At 38.4% G+C, this 24,769-nt stretch overlaps 1 protein-coding gene and 1 long non-coding RNA gene across 9 annotated transcripts in view; one reads left to right on the top strand and one right to left on the bottom strand.

Annotated features, from left to right (window-relative positions):
* LOC122552829 (tyrosine-protein phosphatase non-receptor type 14-like) overlaps positions 1–21,923 on the bottom strand; it is a 255,939-nt gene extending 234,016 nt beyond the window's left edge. For 2 of the 8 annotated variants that reach the window (XM_043695821.1, XM_043695830.1), the window contains exon 1: positions 21,521–21,923. The gene's annotated coding sequence lies outside the window, so the exon portion shown is untranslated. The other 6 variants (XM_043695822.1, XM_043695826.1, XM_043695825.1 and 3 more) reach the window with 6 other exon arrangements.
* Positions 20,450–21,992, top strand: LOC122552830. Its single transcript, XR_006312516.1, has 3 exons — positions 20,450–20,480; positions 20,727–20,838; positions 21,916–21,992. It is a non-coding gene; the product is annotated as an uncharacterized LOC122552830 (long non-coding RNA).
* Positions 21,993–24,769: the final 2,777 nt, after the last annotated feature.

Below are 24,769 nucleotides of genomic sequence, written 5' to 3'. Positions count from 1 at the left end.
AAGGAAGGGCTTATCAGCTACAGACTACAGCAATTGCTCATCAAGCAACAAGCTTGTAACTTGTTTAGGAATGCAAAAAGGACTTTCAAGACTGAAACAGTTGCCGAAAGAAAACTGGTGTTAAACAAAATCACTAATTAAATGGCTCTCTGTATTGACAGAAAATGCACTTAGCAACAAGGAAGCCACATGAAAAAAGCCAAAATTGGCAGGTCAGATTGATGCACTCTGCAACCAAGAAAAAAGTTGAACAAAAAAAATTACAGTGCATGCTTTTGTTCAACAGAGGGCTTTTGTTCAGTTACATCACACCGTAAACTTTTGGTATAAGTTCTGTGCCTTACAATTATGTCCTCCACAACCACCTGAAGGAGCAGTGCTCTAAAAGCTAGTGTGCTTCCAATTAAACCTGTTGGACTATAACGTGGTGTTGTGGGATTTTTAACTTTGTACTCCCCAGTCCAACACCGGCATCTCCACATCAAATCATGACTAGGAGCCATGTTATTGATATTAGCTATCTAAACCCAACCTTTAATATTTGTTTGAATCGGAGGAGAAGCACCTTGCAAATGCTGAGTGTACTGATCGTGTGGGGCACTGATCTCAGAATTCCATCAGCCTTTAAGAAATCAAAAAGAAATTTTGGTCTGTACCAGCAACTTAATTGTATTCTGTCATGTCTCTTTTATTTCCAGAATATTCCAAAGTTTGGAGTATTTCGAAATATATGTACCAATGTTGTAAACCATGTCTGCTCATGCATAAGTATTAAAGTGTACAAAAAAGCAGCTAGAAAATGTTAGGTCAGTCTGGAAAGGAATAAAGCAATGCAAAATTAAAAAAGGAAATTAAAAAAGGAATTTCAGGAAAAAGTGAAATTCTTTTAAAATTGATTTTGGGCAGGGACATAGGATTGGATTCTGGAAAGGAATAAAGCAATGCAAAAGCAACTTTTTTGTACAAAAGTAATTTGGATCCATAATATAAAAATGGAGAAATAATTATGGTATCTAAAATAACAAGATGGCCAACTTTGCAATAGATAGTACATTATATGCAGTTGGAAGCTCTGCTCAAGGGTGAAAGAGATGCTGAGGTTGCTAACGGACTGGTTTAGGCTGACATAACGATTCAGGAGGGGGATGATGTGGTAGCAAGGTTAGAGTGCTTGCAGCAGTAACTGAACACAATTCTTTGATCATCCTAATGTTTAACTGCAGGAAACAGGAGTCCATCCTAACTAGATAGTCGTATAACAATGCCATATGCACAATAGAATAGTCAAAAGAGGTAGTATAGAAGTGCAGCTAGATTTCATCAACAAAAAACTCATTTGACCTCTGTAGACGATCGTGCTAAGAGTAATGCATGGATAAAGGAAGAAGAGAAGCTTGAGGATAGATTCTGAGGAGACTTAGATGGCAAATGGAACAGGTGATGGGTTAAAAAAAAATTGCTGAAGTTTCTCTGTAATAACTGGATAGATAATGAAAAGCTTAAGTCAGAGCAACCCTACAAAGCAGGGCAAAGGAGAAAAGATGTTGGAGGGTGATCATATCAAAGACTACACAGATGCTAAGGTGTGGTAATGAACCCAGTCGCAACCAGAGAGAACTTCATTTTATTTGTGATTTTATATAAATTGCTTCAGTGCCATGACAGGGAAAACCATGTGACGAGAGACACAATTAAGTGTTGCTGGGAAGATGGATTTAGAAAGTGAGGCTACATTCTTGAGTTCTGAACAGTAAATGAAGGTTGTATTTAAAAAGCATTATAAACAGTAGTGTAGATCAAGCTTTTCTTTAATTTGGTTGAGGTACTTTATGATTTCTCCAGTCGAAATACAAAAGGAGATTGAGAAAATAGTGAAGTATGTGAGAAAGGAAATAGGCAACTTTGGGATGGTGGAGAGAGAGAGAGAGAGAGAGAGAGAGAGAGAGAGAGAGAGAAGCAGACAACATATCGATGCTAGTCCATATGTATGAAAGAAAGTCTGGAAATAAATTACTAGTTGGTTTAGTGTTAGGTTCATCAATACAGAAGCAAAGAAAAAGTAAGGAAATTTCAGCTTTCAACTTAAGAGCATTGTGCAGCACTTTGCAAAAGATTGAAATGCTAATAACAAAGTAACTACTATAATAATCAGTTTCTAAAAACAAACAAACAATTAAGTCCCCAGTGGACAAAACTGTGGACACAGTAATTTTGGATAGATTCTTCTAAAATATTACAAATGTTGTCAATGTATGGTATTTCACTTTCAGTGATATAGATTTAAGACGTGGATTCTATGAGACTGCTTGAAATCATCTCTTTAATCTGTTTCTATCTTCTTGACTTGTCCTCCCAAAACAATGTTTTCCAATATTTTTGATTATTTACTTTGAATTTAAATAGTAGAGATCACACTAGCAACAATTCTCATGTATTAAATTTCAACCTCACGGACTCTGAATTTCACCACACTGAAGAGAATGTTAATTACTCGTTTTATGTTTCAAGCAATGCTTATTTTAATCTACTTAGTAACGTTAAGCACTAAAAACTATAATTACTATTGGACATGAAATGATGATTAATAGGAAATGCATGTCTACTACCAAAAAGAGCAAAAATAGACCTGCCATTCTTTTCCAGAGAGATTAAGTATCTACAAAACAAGCATAAGATGGATTGATTGGAGAGTGGATAATCACCTTTGAGGCAAGCCCAACCTAACTGCAACCTAAACAAAAAAACCAAAAGAGAACGGCAAATGCTGGAAATCAGAAACAAGAACTTAGCAAATCTGGCAGCATCTGTGGAGAGAAAGCAGAATTAATGTTTTGGGTCCAGTGACCCTTCTTCAGAACAGATGGTAGCTAGGAAAATGCATTTATGCAGAAAGACAGGGTTTGGGCAGGAGGAGTAAACAAAAGATGGTGATAGAGCCCAAACAGAAAGAAAGCCAAAAACAAATGGCTGGAAAAGCAGTGGGTCTGGCATCACTTGTGGAGAGAAATCAGAGTTAGCGTTTTGGGTCAAGCAACCCTTCCTCAGAACACCAGTCTAATTTACAGCATTAGCAGTTCTTTCGGTTTTTTTAGAGAAACAGTGGATAGACAAACGATAGACAAAGTCAGGATGGCAGAATGAATAGCTGCTAATAGGGAGTATTAGTAGCTAGCAATGGGTTTTGTATAGTCGTAGCCCATGTGATAACAAAGCCTGGTGTGTGGGGGTTGGTGTAAGGACATGGGAGAAGATGCCTCAAGCCCTAAAATTGTTTAACTCAATAGAGTCCAGAAAGCTGCAGAGTTCGAGTGGAAAATGAGGTGACTCTTCTTACAGCTTGCACTGAGCTTTGCTGAAGCACTACAGCAAGCCTGAGTCAGAGATGTTTGGTAGCGAACATGGTGTGTTGAACTGGCCAGCAACTGGAAGCTCAGGAATAGTTTGGAGGACAGAACATAGGATGTTCTACAAAGTGATCACCCAGTCTGCATTTAGTTTCGCCCATGAAGAGGAGAACTTAGTTTTTACCTATTCAGAGTTATCTACCTTGTTTTCAATCATGTTACATAACAACCAGATGGGCTCTCTCAATAACAAAGGTCTACATACACAGAAAAAATAACAAAAGCTATACAACACCAATAAAGTTGTGGGCCAAAAACAGCATTGGGAATCTAATTTTTAAATCACAACACCTCAATTATCCAGTTCAAAGCATAATATCAGATGGAATTTCAGAAAATCTGAATTTACATATGCAAATCATAAAACTCTAAAATGTTGTAAATTGAAAGGAATAAATAAATCAACATCCAAAGTTAATGTGAAGTATTATGAATCCTAAAAAGGCTAGCATCCAAATTCAGTGGGTAATATGGAAGGAAAATGGATTATCAGCCTTTATTTCAAAAGGAATCAAGAATAAAGAGTGAAGCACTAGTAAAACTATACAAGGCATCAGTCAGAGTACACCTTGAAAAGGAGGGCAGTTTTGATCCCCTGAAGGAAGGAATGGTATATTGCCATTGGAGAAGTTCAGACAAGGCTTAACAGGCTGATCTTGAGTTTAAAGGGATTTTCTTATTAGGGGAGGTCAAACAGTTTGGACTTGTATCCATTAAAGTTTAAAAGAAATGAGGTGACCTTATTGAAACATATACAATTCTTAGGGGGTTGAGAGAATGGATTTTGAGTTGTTTCCCCTTGTGGGAGAGTCTGAAGCCAGAGAGCATAATCTTAGGGTAAAGGGTTGCACATTTACGACACCACAGATGAGGAGGAATTTTGCTCAGAGAGAAGTGAATCTTTAATTCCTTACCACAGACAGCTGCCAAGGGTGGGTTATTCTAAGTATAAGTATTCGAGGATGAGATAGACAGATTTTTAAACTGTAAAGGAATGAAAGGTTTATGAGTAAAAGGCAAGAAACTACAGTCAAGGATTATCTAATCAACCATGATCTCACTGAATGGTAGAACAGACTCGATGGGCCAATGGCTTACTTTTCATATGTTTTAGGATCTTAAATTCAGATTGCTAATAGTTATTATTCTTAGTATGTTTATTTATAAATATATGCAAAGTGTAATACACTGAAGTGTATATGTATATGTAACCATATTTTCCAAATATCTCAGAGGTACAGCAAACACAAATTTTAAGATCTACATGAACTAAACACGTGTGCACAATAAAATGAGGAAGAATTAGATCCTTTGCCACAAACACTTTCAAGAGGAACTAACACAAACATGACAATTGTAAATGACTTGCTAATCTGTACCGAAATTTCCTTTTCCCATAAATAATTCAATATAGATAGCAGCAAACACTTGCAGCTTTGCAAGTACACCACTATCTATAACATATCAATAGTTTAGCTTAAAACTATCCATAGTCAACAGACTAGGAACATCTATCTTAATACATATATCAAAAGGAACAGGAAATGAAGGGGTCATGGAGGGACAGGGAGCTAGATAAAGTGGGATGAGGAAAAGAACAAGACAAGGAAGAAAAGTATTTTGAGGGAATAAGTCACTTTGATTGCTGGGATTGGAAAAATACACTTTCTTAACAATTCACATTTGTTAAGAAGGGTTATTAAATATGGTGGGGGCAGGGGTGTGTGTATGAAAAAAGAGGAAAGAGGAGAGGAGTGAAGACACCCCAATCCTTCAATGATTAGAATCGGTTATGTTTCAACACTGAAGAATTTTTTAAAAGTAAATGTATCTGAACTATATACTTTAATAGGGCATTTTATTTCAAATGGTAAATCAGTTTCCTTTTTAAATCAGGTTTTATTATCAGAATGAAGAGGCTTGTTTTGGGATTTTATCAATCACATTTTAAACCACAGAAAGGGACTATTCCATCCAATTGGTCTCTGTGAATGATTTTACTCCACAAGAGCTTCTTCCCCATTCTTATTACCACTTAATGCCCACTTCTCTCTCCCTATTCCCTTCTTCCTCAAACCTCTCCTTTAATACATCAATACTGTCTGTCTGTTTCAGCCACACCCCATTCCCAAATTCTGTGTGCAAAGAAAAGCTCCTTAAAATTCTTTAGGTAAATCAGCAATTAGTAATTTCATACTTATGTCTCCTTACTCAGATAAGAGTGAAAAAACTTTCTTCATATTCATAATTTATCAGACCATGAATAGATCTCACCTGAGCATTCTTTTCCATTTAAAACAAAAAAAGCCTCAGACTCAATTGTTTGACAGTTGCTTCCTCACCATGCTACTAACATACAATAGTGGCTACACGTTTTCCTGTGCTTTAATATTCTTTTAGTGTGGAAACCAGCATTGTACACATTATGCAAACGTATGGTCAAAGCAAGATTCAAATAAAAGAAAATCCTACATTAAATGACAGGTTGTTCATGCATCTGATCAAGTGTTAATTTCTCTAAGTTTGTTTATAACCAGATATTATGATTTAAGATTTTAGTAAAGCTTATCATTGTAAATTCAAATCAATGAAATAGACAATATAGGCTAGTATGGACAATTTTATAATGGAATTTTTGTTTACAATTTTGGCATAGGATGTTTTGCATTTTTAAAATAGGCCATTCCATTTTTATTTTGAGTAATATGTATAATGCATTTAAAGACAGGATTTCTCTTCCTTCTTACCTAATTGCATGGATTCACTTTGGGATATAGTTCAGTGAATTCAAGCTCGCTATTAGCACCTTACTCAGCCATCCACTCCGTTATGAACCTAGAAAATGATGAGCAGGAGGCTATTCAATGCAGCGTTACAGTCGATGAAATGCATCCAAAATCAGTACATTTACACTTGCCAATAGCCACAGGATATATAAACTTGGTGGACATTTGTGCAGTAAATCTCTAAATTGCATTCATCGACACCAGAGCTAACTTGACCATAAACCTAGATTTTTCTAATCTAAAGAGCTCAGTATTAAACTGGGTAATATATTTACCAGCACATCAAGAAGTTGGGAATATTGAAGACAATTTCACACACATACACAAAAAACAGGTATTGTTTATATGCTGTAAAAAATGCATTTTCACAGAAATCATAGAATCCCTACAGTGTGGAAACAGGCTATTTGGCCCAACAAGCCCACACCAACCCTCTGAAGAGCAACCCAGCCAGGCCTATTCCCCTATCCTACTACTATTACATTTAACCTGAGTAATACACCTAACCTACACATCCCTGAACACTCTGTACAATTTAGACGGCTAATTCACCTAACCTGCATACCTTTGTGATGGTGGGAGGAAACCCATGCAGACATGGGAAGAATGTGCAAACTCCACACAGACAGAGTCACCAGAAGCTCGAATCGAAGCCGGGTTCCTGGTGCTGTGAGGCAGCTGTGCTAACCACTGAGCCACCGTGCTGCCCTTTTTTTATAGCCTACTGAAGAGCCTACTGGCACCAGCTGAGAAAAATTGCCACATGAAACTGTAGATAGAATCCTGTTCAAGATTATAAATAGTTGATTGTTCAAGAGAAAATTCTAATGTTTCTCAGTACTGAAGTCACCTGAAGCAATTTGGATCATAAATATCATTCAAAATTCTTAGATTTTTCAACATTGAAAATCAAATGTTTATTGATCTGAAAAGAGTGTATGACTTTCAAATGACCTGTATGGTTTATAAAGCAACATTGTCAAAGATCAAAGATCTTATCTCAATCCACATGTAAATTAAATTATTGAGTTTCAAACTAATGTTTGAAAGATGAACATAAGAATAAAAGCAGTCATTTGTTGTATCACTACTTTTGGTGTTCAATCCACATGTAAATTAAATTATTGAGTTTCAAACTAATGTTTGAAAGATGAACATAAGAATAAAAGCAGTCATTTGTTGTATCACTACTTTTGGGAGACCCCCTACATTTACAATTGTGGGAATTCCCCAATTCAGACTTCCAAAATGAAAGTCTCAGCAACACACAACAGTGCTTCCAATGCTTTTCTTTCTGGTTTTCCTAAGATCAGTTTGAAAAGGCATAGGCTTGTCAGGAAATCATTTGCAGAAGGTTAATGGGCAACACTATTCCCACGGTTCCAAAAAAAGTCATATAGGACTTCAAACAAAAATCAAGACACAGATCTCAATAAAACCTACAACCAAAAAGAACCCACTCTAATCACTTAAAAAAGACAGCAAGGTTACACTTAAAAACCATGCACTTATCTGCTCCTGTGCTGCGAGCTCTCCCACATACTTCCTCCAAGGTCAGCTGTGATTTTCACTGTTTGTTAAATTTTCTGAGACACATTCTGATGTCCAGATATATTTAAACTCAAAACAGCAAAAGGTAGTAGCTGTGCAGATTCACTGCTGCATCAGACAGCAGCGTAGGTTTCTTTCCCTCTCATTGATCATGTGGTCGCTGCCTTTGTTCTCTTCCTCCTTTTTTACGTGCTGTTGTTTTGATATTTTTTTCCTCCAAAGTTCCAAAACAATGCAAGAGCTTACAAAACAGTAATTACTGCTCCTGGAATTCGAGAAAATCACCTCAAACCGCACCTCTTACAGCCATAGTTTTTTCCCATCCCCAATCTTGGATTGCCCAGAATCTCATTAACGTACTTGAGATTTTTTTGAAGTACCAAAGAGGATTGATGAACATTTGACAAGGTTCCTTATGGTAGACTGGTTATAAAGGTTAGAACACAGGGAGAACTAGCCATTTGGATACAGAACTGGCATGATGGTATCAGAGAGGGATACATGGAAGGTTGCTTTTCAGACTGGAAGCCTGTGACCAGTGGTATGGTACAAGGATCCGTGCTAGGTCCACTGCTTTTCGTCATTTATAGAAATGATTTGGATGTGAACATGAGGTATAGTTAGTAAGTTTGCAGATGACACCAAAATTGGAGGTGTATTGGACAGTGAAGAAGGTTACCTGGGAGGACAACAGGATCTTGATCAGATGGACTGATGGGCTGAGGAGTGGCAGATGCAGTTTAATTTAGATAAATGAGAGGTGCTGTATTTTGGAAAGGCAAATCAGGACAGGACTTCCACACTTAATGTTAAGGCCCTGGGGAGTGTTGCTGAACAAAGAAGTCTTGGAGTGGAGGTTCATAGTTCCTTGAAAGTTGAGTCACAGGTAGATAGGATAGTGGAGAAAGCATTTAGTATGCTTCCCTTTATTGGAAGAGCATTGAATACAACCTACACAACATTGGTTAGGCCACTTTTGGAATAGATGATGTGGAGAAACCTGTGTTGGACTGAGTGGACAAAGTTAAAAATCACAACACCAGGTTACAGTCCAACAGGTTTATTTGGAAGCACTAGCTCTCGCAGTGCTGCTCCTTCATCAGGGAGCTGTGAAGCAGGACTATAAGACAGAATTTATAGCAAAAGTTTACAGTGTCATGCAACTGAAACGATATGTTGAATATATTGTTCAATATATCATTTCAGTTGCATGACACTATAATCTTTTGTAATAAATTATGTGTCTTATGGTCCTGCTCCACAGCTACCTGATGAAGGAGCAACACTCCAAAGGCTAGTGCTTCCAAATAAACCAGCTGGACTATAACCTGGTGTTGTGTGATTTTTAGCTTTTGGAATAGTGTGTGCAATTCTGGTCTCCCTGCTATAGCAAAGATGTTGTGAATAGGAAAGGTTTAAAGTGATATGGCCATATGCTAGCAAATGTGACTAGATTAATTTAAGATATCTGGTTGGCATGGACTAGTTAGACTGAAGGGTTTCTTCCCACGCTGTACATCTCTATGGCTATATGACTTCAAATATTAACTCTGAAGAGAGAAGTAGAGATACTGCCAGACCAGCAGGATTGCTCAAGCACTCCTATTTTCAACCATCAGTATCCACAGTATTTTACTTCTACTATTCCTGGCATCGCTTTAAGTTTCCAAATTGAGATTCATACAATAGGTAGGGCACAATGAATAAAAATTCAACTCCCCCAACTCTCCACCATCCCATTTCTTCCTCACTCATTTGGCCAGACATAAATGCCTATCACAGACAATGTCCTTAATGTCCAAAAATAGGCTTTTAAGCATGAGCCATAGCACAACAAACAACAATGGAGCTTTTTTTGCTGCAGCAAACCAAATATGAGCTAAAGCTTGAATCCAAAGCACAGTGCCACAGCAGAATGCATGAATTCATCAAGTAAAATGAATTCAAATACATAATTTTATTTCAGGTTTGTAATCCAGATCCTCTTCAATAAATACTTTAAGACTACCTCTACATGTGTGCCATACATGGAAGTTTTCATCCCATTTAAAAATTTCCTGAAGAATGTCTGATGTCTAGCGCAGGTTCACTTTCAAAAGGGCATACTCAATTTAATTTGAACAAATTCACAAAAATTAGGTTAGGGTGACAGGATCTGGAGGCCTGTGACCAGTGGTGTGTCACAAGGATCGGTGCTGGATCCACTGCTTTTAGTCATTTATATAAATGATTTGGATGTGAACATAGAAGGTATAGTTAGCAAGTTTGCAGATGACACCAAAATTGGTAGTGTAGTGGACAGCGAAGAAGGTTACCTCAGAGTACCATGGGATTTTGATCAGATGGGACGATGGGCAGGGGAGTGGCACATGGAGTTTAATTTAGATAAATGGGAGGTGCTACATTTTGGAAAGGCAATCAGAGCAACAGTTTTACACCTAATGGTAAGTAATGGGAGTGTTGCCAAACAAAGAGACCTCAGTACAGGCTCATAGCTCCTTGAAAGTGGCGTCACAGGTAGATAGGATAGTGAAGGTGACGTTCAGTATGCTTGCCTTTATTGGTCAGTGCACTGAGTATAGGTCATGATGCAGCTGTACAGGACATTGGTCAGGTCACTTTTGGAATATTGTTTGCAATTCTGGTCTCTTTCCTAGCGGAAGGATGTTGTGAAACTTGAAAGGGTTCAGAAAAGATTTCCAAGGATGTTGCCAATTTTGGGGGGTTTGAACTATAGGGAGAGACTGCATAGGCTGGAACTATTTTGCCTGGAACTTCGGAGGCTGAGGGGTGACTTTAGAGAAAATCATGAGGGGCATGGATAGAGTAAATAGCCAAGATCATTTCCCCAGAGTAAGGGAGTCAAAAACTAGAGGGCAGAGGCTTAAGTGAGAGGAGAAAATTTTAAAATGGATCTAAAGGGCAACTGTTTCATGTTGAGGGTGGTGTGTATATGAAATGAGCTGCCAGAGGAATTGGTGGAGGCTGATACAATTACAACATTTAAAAGGCATCCAATGGGTACATGAACAGAAAAAGTTTAGAGGGATATGGGTCAAATGCTGACAAATAGGAATAGATTCATTTTGGATATCTGGCCAGCATGGACAAGTTGGACTGAAGGGTCTATTTCCATGCTATAGAACCCTATGACTTAAGCCTTAAAGAATGTCCAGGTATATGGTGGGAGTTACTTAAGTTTAATATTTGCATCAATCACTACATGCTTCTCACTGCTAGTCACAGAGGTCACCTTACCCATTAGGGTATTGGCTTGAGGGTTATTTGCAGCCAACTGGACAAATTCCAATCCTTTGTGCAGTCCAGACTAGCAGCCAACAATGTCCCAGAGTCCTGTTGCCCTTCCTGGTTAAAGTATCAAATTACAGAGTTTGCACAGATGGCTGCCTTAATTTTGAACGTCTTTGAAGCAGTCAGGTCACCTTAAACCCACCGCGAATCTGAAGAATTCTCTTCGTATTTGAGATCACAACTTCTTTAAAATTCAAGATTAGATTGCATAGGTCGATGAAGCAAAGACGTGGAAGAAATGTGGGAACAGGGCAGGCAAATATATTAAAACAGTACTTGCTCCCTTGTAGGATAGATGTTGACATGGACCAAATGGCTTGTTGCTAAGTTCTAAGTTCTGTGCATCTATTCTGATTTGCTGGGTACCTGAATGAAATGTAACAAATTAAATTATTCAACCATCTATACTCCACCTATTTAAGTTGCTAAAATATCATACATCTAAAGCTATTTAAACCAGTTCAACCTTAAACTACAATGTCAAATCATAGAAATCAGATTAACTATCATAGCAGTGATAGGGCTGAACTGTGCCATTCTCCTAATGTTACTCTTGATAACATTACAGAGTCAAGAGAGTGTAGTGCTGGAAAAGCACAGCAGGTCAGACAGCATCCAAGGAGCAGGAGAATTGTCCTTCATTAGGACACTGAGTATACAATTAAAGGGATGCTTTTCATGTGAAATGTATCTCTGCATATAGTCATATCAATACAGAGCAAGGTCATTAAAGTGATCCAGTGAGCCAACATTCTCACTAAGACACTCTGAAAGTCATACATTTGAAATAGTACCTGATCAAAAAGAACCGTCCATCCACAGAGATTTGATATTTAAAGTCTCCTTCATGAGCTAATAAGAGTCAATACTTACATTAATAAATTTTAGTCTATCATGTACACCATTATTTTATACCAGTATTTTATGAAATACCTGAGCCAATTCCTGAATTAAACAGCTTGAAAATTCAACAAGGTGGTTAATATAGCATGAAAATATAATGAAAAATAAGCTAGGCTAAGGCAAAAGTTAAAAAGGAATAAGTTAGATAAAGGTAGTGTAGGTGGCACGGTGGCTCAGTGATTAATACTGCTGCCTCAAAGCACCTGAGTTCAATTCCATCCTCAGGAAACCGTTTAAGTTTGGACATTCTCCCTGATGTCTGCATGGATTTCCTCTGGGTGCTCCAGCTCCCCTCCCCAACAGTCCAAAGATGTGTAGGTGGAGTGGATCGGCCATGGTTAGCCATACAGGGTTACGAGGTAGGAGAGGGGGTTAGCTCTGGCTGGGATATTCTTTGGAGGATCGGTGCTGAATGGATGGGCCAAACAGCTTCTTTCTGCACTATAGGGATTCTATGATTCTAAGGAAAGAAAAGCCCCTTTCTGAATTTGCAATAATGGGACACTTACAACACAATGTATATAGGAAATTCTAAAATATTCAATTTTTGATCAAAGAACTATTCAAAATAGCAGCAATGACACCTTTATAAAAGGAGATTTTTGAAATCATTAGAGATTATATTCTGAAGTTTTTATGAGAAGAATCTGTGATTAGTAAGTAAGTTATGAATGGTATAAACAGAGAAACATTACACCATGTTGCAAAGGTTACCATGGCTCAGAAGACTGGGAAAAATTTTAGAAATCAGCAAAGGATGACTAAAAATTGAGGGAGAAATTGGAGCATGAGAGAAAACCCAAGGGAAATATAAAACAGACAGTAAAAGCTTCCGTTACTTAAATAAAAGAGAGGAAAAAGTAGCTTAAGTGTTGGCCCCTTCAAGGCAGAGGTTAGAAAATTAATAATGGGACCAGCCTTGAAGGTACCCTTGTAGAAGTGAAAAAAAGCATCTGCTCCATGCAACACTGACTGAATTTTATAACTGTTAAAATAAGCAGGCACTGTATGAATTTCAAATCAGCAACTGCCATGGTAAATATAGTATAGACAGCCAACAGGAGGAGTATATTCTTCATTTAGTCATTCTTCCAGGGCAACATCAGTTGGTATTAACAAAAGAAGTCTGATCATGTTTCTTGCATGTGTGATGGGTCTGCCATCTAGAGTTCTACATGGGCATTCTGGAGACCAGTGAATCAGGTGATTTACCAAAGTAATAGTTCAATAGTTGGTCATAGTGCTGGCAGAAGCAGAACAGAAGCAATTGTAGTAAAGAAAGTAAATTTACAAAAACTTGCACATATTATTCCTAAAAGGCCTAATAATAGAGAAAGAGTATAGTAATTTCATAATTTTTTTAACTCATACATAAATCCATTGTTGCTGTAACAATTTGAAGCAATAACAATCTCAACTGGTTCCAAATTTAATAATTAGTCAGCATATTTTATTTCTGCACATGATTATTTTGCAGAAAGCCACATTTGTATTGTTTTTATTACATTGTTTGGAATTACACTCCAGAACACTATTTTGCTTACTCAATTCAATACAGTGAATCAGCATTATTTGGCTTTGAAATTAATACATTAATGTCGATTTTAATACAGGTAACAAAATAAAATTGTAATCCTGACATTTCAAGAGGATGATATGGAATGACTTGGATCTTAAATTGCTAAAATGTAATGATTTATTTGCATGCAAGTAAAAGAGCAAAGTTGCAATAAACATGGCTTGTAAATGTGACTTCTCATCTGAAAGTTAAATAGTCATGACTTGGGAGGTGCTGGTGTTGGACTGGGATGTACAAAGATAAAACTCACACAACATGGTCATTCTAAAAGATGAGAGACTTAAACAATCCAGGTCTTTTTCAATATATTAATTTCAGTTGCATCACACTGTAAACTGCTGCTATAAATTCTGTGTCTTACAATCTTAACTCGACAACCGCCTGAAGGAGCAGGGTTCCAAAAGCTAATGCTTCCAAATAAGCCTGTTGGACTATAACCGGGTGTTGTCTGATTTTTAAAGTTAAATAGTGCTGCTAAAACAAACTGCTTGTCAACAGAACCAAAAGGGAACTCAGCTCCCCCATGGAAACAAATAAATTTCAAAATTCACAGGCAGGGGTAGGCTCTCAGTCAGTCAATCACTACATACAGAAAATGAATAGGCATGTGCAAAGTTGTGAAAATGTACCTACTAATCATATGCAAAATCCCACACAAGGAGTGTAGAAAGAGTTTTTTTTAAAAAAAGTTAAGTTCCTTACTCTGTGATTCAGTGTGAATTACTATCATTTGGCTTTTGTGCCAATCACTCCCTAGAACTGACCTATGCCTCATTAAGGCAATTACAATGTGAAAACAAGAGTCTTAAACTGTGTCAGCATCTACACAATTTCACAGCACAGCTAAGATAGATGCTGTAGCCCAAATGAATTCGACACGATCACCTTGAAAATCCAATTGGCAAAGTAATGGCTGCATTCTAAACAAAAGATAATGTCACTGACATTATTCTGCACTAAAACTTTTCAGAATATTTAAACTGACCACAGTGCAGATTATTAACTAGCACATGAAACAGTCTTCCATTTACTCAAACATTTAGTCACCTGATTTATAAAAGTTGGCAACACCCCCTTGCCAATACGTGGGCAATGCAATATGTCACCTTCTTTCATAAACACAGAAATTGCTGTCAATCTCTATTCAAAACAGGCATAAACAAATAAAAATACCAGAAAAGTTAAGCCAAATTTCCGTCAACAGGACTTTTCAAACTCAATGTGCATTTATGTATCACGTACAATCACAAAACTTCCCTAGGTTCATCAAAGGTGCTGATCAGTTTTAAGATTTGTAGCTCAGGTTGAGGTTCTGGATGTAGGTTTGCACACTGAGCTAAAAGGTTCATTTCCAGACGTTTCGTCATCCTACTAGGTAACATATTCAGTGGGCCTCAGGCGAACCACTGCTGATAATTCCTGCTTTCTAGTTATATGTTTGGATTTCTTTGGGTTGGTGATGTTGTTTCCTGTGGTGAAGTCACTTCCTGTTCTTTTTCTCAGGGGATGGTAGATGGGGTCTAACTCGATGTGTTTGTTGATAGAGTTCCAGTTGGAATGCCATGCTTCTGCCAAACAAAGACATGCACGAGAATTCGTAGAAGTATGGCATTCTAACCGGAATTCAATCAACAAACACATCGAGTTAGACCCAATCTACCACCCCCTGAGAAAAATAACAGGTAGTCACTTCACCACAGGAAACAACATCACCAACCCAAAAGAAACCCAAACATATAAATAGAAAGCAGGAATTATCTGCAGTGCTTCGCCTGAGGCCCACTGAAGATGTTACCTAGTCGGGTGAAGAAACATCTGGAAATGGATATTTCAGCTCAGCAAGCAAACCTACATTCAGAAGGTGCATGATTAAACAACATTTGGTATCAAGGCATGCATAGGGATATTGTGGCAGACAATTAAAAGTTTGATCTACGTTCAGCAAACGAAAGCAGGAAAGGCATAAAAACAGGTTTTGGATTAAAGTCCAAAGTTTAGGGCTTTTCAGTCAAAGACATTGCTACAAAAAAATCAATTAGAATCAGAAATTCTCAAAAAGGTAACAATTAGAGGATCGTAAGTATATTGGAGAATTGTGCAGCTAAAAGATTTGCAGCTAAATTTTTTGTTTTGAGTTTTGGTTCATTCCTATTAAAATATTTATCTGGGTCTTATTACATTGCTCTTTGTGGGAGATTGTTGAATGAAGACATTGTGGCTAAGTTTCCTACATTATAACGTTAACTGCAGTTTATTCACTATAAGTTTGAGATGAACAGGTCGTGAAAGTTTCAAGACAAATCCAAGTTAATATTTTTAAACACAGTCGTTGTTGAAGGGCATCACACCTGATCTGCACAAAACAAATATGGCTGCCAATATAATTTCAGAAAAATGAATTTGCATTTTATTGAAGTGTAAAAAGATCTTAAAGCTATATTCTCTTGTACTAAACAAAAATCAAATAATAGTCAAATTGTGTTTAAGCATTTTGGACATGCCTGGCTTCACTGGAGGAACACCCACCACATCACAATTTAAAAATACCTGCTGACACCTTAACAAGATGAGGAGGCGCCAGTGTTGGATTGGGGTGGTGAAAGTTGAAAAATCACAACATCAGGATATAGTCCAATAGGTTTATTTGGAAGCGCTGCTCCTTCATCAGGTAGCTGTGAAAGAGGAGCATATAACACAGAATTTATAGCCAACGATTATAGTGTCATGCAACTGAAATGACATAATGAACAAACCCAGATTGCTGTTAAGTCTTTCATCTTTTAGAATGGGTTGCAGGTTTTGGTTCATTAATATGTAAATCCCAGAACTTTTTTAAGTCACATTCTCGAGATAGGTTAAGGTTTATTAAAAGAAAAGTGTCATCTCAGCTCCAACAATGCATTACAAGATGTGAGGTCAGAATCTGTCTCTATCCCAGTCTTGAGTCAGGCCGGTTCTATTTCCAAAGTGGAATTTATAAAATATTACATGGATTGACTGCGTGCAGATTGTGTGCTTTTGAAGCAAAATAGAATGTATCTGCAAATGTAATTCAGCAAATACAAATTCAAACCATAGACATGTGTGTGTGTGTACGTGCATGAGAGAGAATGTGAGAGTGCATGGGATTGTGTGCGAGTGTGAGAGCGCGTGAGAAAGTCGGTGTTTGCATGCTTGGTAAAGTGTGTGCGAGTGTGATGGAATGTAAACCTGTGAGAGGGTATGTGCGTAGATGCGTGTGTGTGCGTGGATGTGTGTGTGTGTGAGTAAGAGACTACATGAGTGTGTGAGTATATATGTATGAATGAGTGAGTGTGTGTGAGAGCGAGGGCGAGAGCGAGTATAGTGTAGCGGGGTCAACTGTAGTGTAGCCAAGTAGGGAACCCATGAGGGTGGCCTCAACCAAGATGTTAGGTTCATGTCACACTACACGTGACCCCACTACACTATACACTCTCTCTCTTAGGCGCACCACACACACACTCTCTCAAGTTTACACTCCATTCCAGAATTTCAGTTTCTTGTGGCAATTGAGTGGCTTTCAGGAGGTCTCAGACCTCATCCCCATTCTGAATGGGTGTTCCTGCTGCAGTAATGAATCCCCTTTTTTTGCCATGGAGACCCAAAGTTGTGCGCCACCCAAAAAGCATATCGAGAATCTGTATCATGTTGGCTGTTTTCCCTTTGGCTATCTTACATATTTCCCTGAATGCTCTTAGTTCTGCCTGTTGGGCTGAAGTGTCTGTCAGCAAACTTCTTTGAACTATTACTTCATGCAAGCTGGTGACAGCCCATCCTGCTTTTTGCACAGCATCGTCTTCAAAGGAGGACCTGTCCATTTAGAGAACGAGGTCAGGGTTTTGCAGAGGCTCGTCCGCCACCTGAGCTGTTTCATCCAAGGGCTGCAAAATTTTCACACAATTGTGTTCTTCATCACTATTGTTGGCCTCTTCCTCACCTCCCCCCTTCTGATCCCATGAAACAGAAGGATTAAATGAGCTTGCATGGACCAGATGGAGTTTAATTCAGATAAGTGTGAGGTGCTGCATTTTGGGAAAGCAAAGCTTAGCAGGACTTATACACTTAATGGTAAGGTCCTAGGGAGTGTTGCTGAACAAAGAGACCTTGGAGTGTAGGTTCATAGCTCCTTGAAAGTGGAGTCGCAGGTAGATAGGATAGTGAAGAAGGCGTTTGGTATGCTTTCCTTTATTGGTCAGAGTATTGAGTACAGGAGTTGGGAGGTCATGTTGCAGCTGTACAGGACATTGGGTAGGCCACTGTTGGAATACTGTATGCAATTCTGGTCTCCTTCCTATCAGAAAGATGTTCAGAAACTTGAAAGGGTTCAGAAAAGGTTTACAAAGATGTTGCCAGGGTTGGAGGATCAGAGCTACAGGAAGAGGCTGAACAGGCGGGAGCTGTTTTCCCTGGAGTGACGGATGCTGAAGGGTGACCTTATAGAGGTTTACAAAATTATGAAGGGCATGGATAGAGTAAATAGGCAAAGTCTTTTCCCTGGGGTCGGGGAGTCCAGAACTAGAAGGCATAGGTTTAGGGTGAGAGGGGAAAGATATAAAAGAGACCCAAGGGACAACTTTTTCACGCAGAGGGTGGTACGTATATGGAATGAGCTGCCAGAGGATGTGGTGGAGGCTGGTACAATTGCAACATTTAAGAGGTATTTGGATGGGTATATGAATAGGAAGGGTTTGGAGGGATATGGGCCGGGTGCTGGTAGGTGGGACTATATTGAGTTGGGATACCTGGTCGGCATGGTCGGGTTGGACCGAAGGGTCTGTTTCCATGCTGTACATCTCTATGACTCTATCTCTCTCACACACACACATTTCTATGGGATGAACTTGCATTTGCAGAAACATTTCATTTTTCTCAAGAAGCACACAATCTGCAGGCAGTCAATCCATGTAGTATTTTATAATTCCTACTTTGGAAATAGAACCAATTTTAATTCAAGATTGGGATACAGACAGATTCTGAGCTTACACATTTATTGCATTGCTTGAGCAGAGATGTCACTTTTTTTTTACAAAATAAAACCTTAACTTATCTCGGGAATATGACTTAAAAGAAGTTGTGGGAGATACTGAAACCTGCAACCCATTCTAAAAGATGAAAGACCTAACAGCAATCTTGGTTTGTTCAATATATCATTTCAGTTGCATAATAGTGTAATCTTTTGCTATAAATCTGTCTTATGATCCTGTTTCACAGCTACCTGATGAAGGGGTAGTGCTCCAAAAGTTAGTGCTTCTAAATAAACCTGTTGGACTATAATCTGGTGTTGTGTGATTTTAATCTTAACAAGACATCAAGGATTTCGTAATAAATGTAGGATCAGTTAACATCAACTGAAGAACTTGTATTTTTAAATCAATAGAAAAAGTCCTGTAGAAATTTAGCACGCGTGGAGAGAGAAACAGATTACAATTTGAGCACAATATGACTCTTCAGGGAGGAAGAGCCATGGGGCTTGAAATGTTAACATTTTTCACTCCACAGATGCTACCATATTTGCTGACATTCTCAAACACTACTGTTTATTTCAGATCTCCAGCATCCACAGTAATTTGCTTTTATTTGCATTTTTATCATGCCTTTCATAACCTTAGAACATCCCAAAACACTGCAACGCCAATTACATGCTTTTAAAAGTTTAATCATTTTTGTAATGTAGGAAATCTAGCAGCACTTAAAACAAGGTCTTCATTCAACAGTACCATGAGATTTTTTACAACTGCTCAACAAGTAGACACAGCATCACTCTGACATCTCATCGAAAAGAGATCATTTCTAATTGCGACTTTTATTTTAAAATATCCACTCACAGAATGCAGTTAGCATGGCCAGCATTTATTATCTCATCACTAGTCCATGAGCAGGTGGTAGTGAGCTGCCTTGTTATTCCTTTGCAGTCTGCATGGTGTAGGTATGCCCACAGTGTGGTTAAGAAGGGAGCTTTGGGATTTTGACTCAATGAGAAAGTAACAGATACACACAGCATGACTGGAAACTCACATCTGGGTGGTCTCTAATGCCTACTGGCAGCTGTATTAGTGATGGCCTACAAACTGATTTTGTATACAATTTCAGTTGCAGGCATGAAATTAGGTGAATATATGTTAAATAAAAACCTAAAACAAGGAAATTGCATAAGTGCAAATTAGTTGAAAAAAGGAACACTACATTGAACACCCATATTTTTAAAATTAAAGAATGATACACAATGATATTGTGCTTTCCATGTGCAGGAGACATCTCAATGATTTACAGCCAATGAAGTACATTTGAAGTGTAGTTGCTGCTGTAATGCAGCTGATTTACAGTAATATATTTCTGCCAAATGTTTCAGATCCCTTAGATTTTACAAGAAAGCCAAGAAGAGCCAAGAAACAACCTGATCTGAATTCCCACTTGTCCGCTGATCCACTTTATGTACTAATCAACTGTAATGGACTTGCAATTTGAAGCATATGACCTATGGATATGCCGGAGTTCTGGTTTTTAACAGTGAACATTAATCAAAACTAAGGTCATCCAATAGTGTCGTAAACATAACCTGATATCATAACAGGTTTACTTTAAGAGGTAGTGTTATCTCAAACACTTCGTAAAGAAACATAATTCCAATATATAAACAATAATCAGATTGTCCAATATCTTTGACCTTATTGCTTCAGTCCAAAATACTATCGCTTTTCATAAGAGAATTACCATAGTGCAAAGTCTAGGATTCCTCAAGCTGCTGGATCTTCTTGAAAATGTGACAGCATTAACTCAAGGTTAATTTCATCTGGTGTTTACACCACATATTTCCCCTGAATTTGAACTCCGGCATATCCATAGGTCATATGCTTCAAATTGCAAGTCCATTACAGTTGATTAGTACATAAAGTGGATCAGAGGACAAGTGGGAATTCAGATCAGGTTGTTTACACTACTGGTGACTGAATGTTGTCAATTTTAGTCTGTTTAAAAAGGCACATTGAATATATGTAAAATTCAACAAATATGAAAATATAGTTAGAAGCTTCATTCGAAACTTTAGACAAAAATTCCAACATTTTTATGCAAGTGTCAAAATTAAATCGTAGACCTGAAAATTGTAGAACAAGATGCATTCACTAAGTGAACTGACTCCTCAAAGTCAACGCTATCCTTTGTCTCCACTAGGGTACTTCAATCAGAAAAAAAGAACACGAATTGTAAAGATGCAGAAGCCAACTTGGAACAAAAAAAATCATATTTTGACAAGTTTAAGCAACAATCCAACATCAAAATGCAGGTAATTCATTTAAAAGTCATATTCTTATTTCAAATTTTGCTTTCATGGTTTGAGAAATCATCTGAACCCATCAAGTGGATCAATTCCTCGTAATTAGGTAAAATTTAACCCTCGTCTCCTGCACAAAGAATTATCGCGTTTATCGCTCAGTTTATCTTACATTTAAAAACACAGCTTTGAAACTTTAAAAAAATGTTAATTCTAGTAAAGCATCTTTTAAATAAGATGTGTCGGCGGTTATGGCATTATTACATTTATTTCATTAGCTCAATCGACCACCGAAACATGAGACGGTCTCTTTAAATATGCGGCAACAAAGTGCAGCCTGAAGTTAGCCTTCTTGCAGGGCGGGCCATAGATTTCAGTTATAAGTACTGTATGATGCAGAATTGAATCTGCACAATAAAAGCTGTCATACCTTGGCTTGAACCTTCCCCTCGCCATCAAGGAGGCTGTAAATAAAAGGGGGCTGTCGAGGAATGCTGGCAGTTGAGCCAGAGTGTAAGGCAGACAGCCTCCCTTTAATAGGCATGTCTGACTTACTCCTTCAAACCACTCAAGGACGAGTGGAAATCTTGGATCAAGTAAAGAGGCTACATTTCCCTCTCTCTCTGGTGTATCTATCTTCCACATTCAATCAAATAGGCAAGCTCCTGGAATTAGGAATCTCCGGTTCCCTTACCTGTTTACATGTCTTTATCGTGTCCGATCAGTCCATTAAAACCACAAACTGCACGCGTCCCTTCAAACTTTCCAAACGTGTTTCTTTCTTTGGGGGGGGGGGGGGGGGAGTTTCCACAAGCGGAGACTAGCACGAAATCCTCCTGTCTAGATAAAGGATCCACTGGTCTAAAAGACGTCGGGACCGGGATCCGTCTGCTCACCAAAAGTGTTTGAAGTTACACGGAGAGCCTACCTCATCCGCTCAAGAACTACTTTTGTTTGGTGAAACTTTCTTTCTGCCCTCTTTCTTGTTTGTTGTTCCGAACTCTAAAGCAACTGCCAGCGGTCCGAGTTGCCTTTATGGTCGCCAAGTTGTTTTTTGGTTTGTAATCTCTCTCCCTTCTTTTTTCCTAGTTGCAGCCGAGACTATTTTCGATTAAATAACATGGTCACAGTTTGTGGGTTTGAAAAAAAAAGATCTGCGCCTCGTGACATCAGAAATGTGGAATGTGAGGAATGCGAGCTGATGAAGGGCTGAGATGTCGTTGCTTCTTAATGGTCACACACCGAAAACACACCCAGCCAACGTCGATTTAAAGCTGTCCTGCAACTCTTTAATTATGTATTGATCAGGTTACTTTTCCAAAGCAATATTTTTTGAGTAATCAGTGGGAGATTACTTTGCTAACCTAGTGTGCTTTTCCTCTTGGCCGAATTAAAATCAAAATTGTATTCTTTTTACCTTAAAAGTACACTACATTGAACACCTGGAAGGTAATGAATTCTCACAGTAACGTATTTGCTTTCGTTGGGAATTCACAGAGTTGGTTAATCGGGCTATGGGATTGTTATGCTATGTGGATCTGCTGCCAAACCATGACACTTATTTGTTCAGACCAGCTCACGAGTGACACCATGTGGGGATGATGGACTTCAAACGTTTCAACTCTTTTACGTTTGTATTTACTGTATATAGCTCTAGACTTTAGATGATCCAAAGCATTCCACGACCAAATAGGTACAAATATGACCAAATATTATCATAGAATTCCTGCTGTATGGAAGCAGGCTATTTGGCCCATCAACTCCATACCGACCCTCTAAAGTCAAGGAGAAAGTATCCCATTATCTTGGGCTGCACCAGGTACATCTTAAGCATCTCTCTGCATTAACTATTGTGAAATCCTGTTTTGGTGATGGGTCCAATAAGAGTGACTGGTGCTCCTGGAAATATTTGAAATAGGGTTCAAGCCAGTGCCCCTGTGGCTTGATGACCTACATTGATCCCCGATTTTGCCCTGAAGATAGTAAGTAAAGTAGGACAGCAAAGCCATTAAGAAGAGAATTCCAAAGTACAAGGATAAAAGTTCTGCTAATACTGATGGTGAAGAAGAAAAAAGCTTGTGATTTCAAATAAACCTGTTGCACTATAATCTGGTGTCATGTGATTTCTGACCTTGTCCACCCCAGTCCAATACCGGTACCTCCATGTCATGACCCTATAAAGAGCATCCCACCCAGACCCATCCCAGTAACCCTGCATTTCCCATGGCTAACTGACCTAACCTGCACATCTTTGGATTGTGGGAGGAACCCACAGAAGCCCACACAGATACAGGGAGAATGCATAAAGTCCACACAGTCAGTCATTTGAGAGTGAAATTGAACTTGGGTTCCATGTATGTTATGCAACAGGGCTAACCACCCCACACTTTAGCGCTCATAAGTTGTCCTTCTATCTGAATGTCTATTTTACAATCCTCCTGAGTTACAATTTAGACAACACAAGCTCATCCAGAAGGGCACCAATGAAAGACATTCCAACTGAAACATTGAAAACATTTTGAATTTGAATACCTCATTCAATGTAATTCTAATACATTTAACTAAAAGTGTTATTGCACAAAATTTGGCACCAAGCTGTATATTGATACATTCAGACAAGTGACTAAAAGCTTTGTCCAAGTGGAAGATTTGAAGGAGGTATGAAAGAAAGGGAAAGGCAAAGACATTTTGGGAGGTTAGGGCTCAGTTAACTGAAGGCATGACTGTCTGATGAAAATTGAGATTGTGTAAGTAGCAAGAATTTGAGATGAACAGGTATGCAAACTTCAGAGAGTCGCATACAGTAGTTTGAATAATTTAGAGAAATAAAGGGAGCAAAGCCATGGAGAAATTTGAAAATAGTGGTGAGAAAACTGAAATTCTTTCCTAGCTGGAAACCAATGTTGTTCAGTAACTACAAGTATGTTGTTCAGTAACTACAAGTGAATCTGTTGTGATTTAAGATAAGGGCAGCTGAATCTTCACGCAAGATTTTTGAAGGGACAATCTGTAGGACTCCACATTTCTGACTCTGGTTTACTTTACACATTTCTGCCCTCATCTCCACCAATAATAGCAGAACCTTTACCCTAGCACTTCTGAGTTCTCTTGTCAAAGTCTTTACTGTCCTACTTTACTCACTATCTTCAGGGCAAAATCAGGGATCAACATAGGCCATCAAGCCACAGGGGCACCGCTTGGACCCTATTTCAAATATTTCCAGGAGCACCAGTCAGTCATTCACATTGGACCCATCACCAAAACAGGATTTCACAGTAGTTTAGCACAGAGAGATGCTTAAGACATACCTGGTGTAACATACATGACCATAGGCCCAAGATAATTGTACTTTCTTCTTGACTGCATTCTCCAGTAAGATTTGACTCAATGGATATTGGAAAGTACAATTCTGAAGTATGTGCCAGAATCAAAGTCCATGGAATTTTGGGGCTGCCCACATAATTTTCAGGTGAACTCCATTGACTTAATTCTCAGCTTTAAAACTAGGTGCTGCAGCCTGAGGGTTTATTGTACACAGGCTAGACTAGAGAGGCAAAGAGCAAACAGAAAAATTGGGGTGTGGACAACATTTCAACAAGCTACCACACACTGCAGCATAGAGGAAATACGAACAGCAGAGGAAAATCAGCTATACAGCGAATTCTAAAAGAACAGGTACCCAATAACAGTCCACTGATTTCTCAGCAACAAAGCCAAACAAGTAGACAAAATATGCCCAGAAACTCTCGCCACTCTCCCCTACATCAAAGACATTTCAGAAATGACTGCCAGACCTCTTGGCATCATAGCAGCCCACAAATGCACCAAAACACTAAAACAGCAGCTGATGAACTTAAAATGCCCTATACAGACAACAAGCAAAACAAACATAATTTACAAAAAACCTTGCAAGAACTGTAACAAACACTACATTGGACAAACA

This window comes from Chiloscyllium plagiosum, chromosome 9 (genome assembly GCF_004010195.1).
Source record: "Chiloscyllium plagiosum isolate BGI_BamShark_2017 chromosome 9, ASM401019v2, whole genome shotgun sequence".
NCBI lineage: Eukaryota > Metazoa > Chordata > Chondrichthyes > Orectolobiformes > Hemiscylliidae > Chiloscyllium > Chiloscyllium plagiosum.
This window is presented reverse-complemented; position numbering and strand designations above follow the sequence as displayed.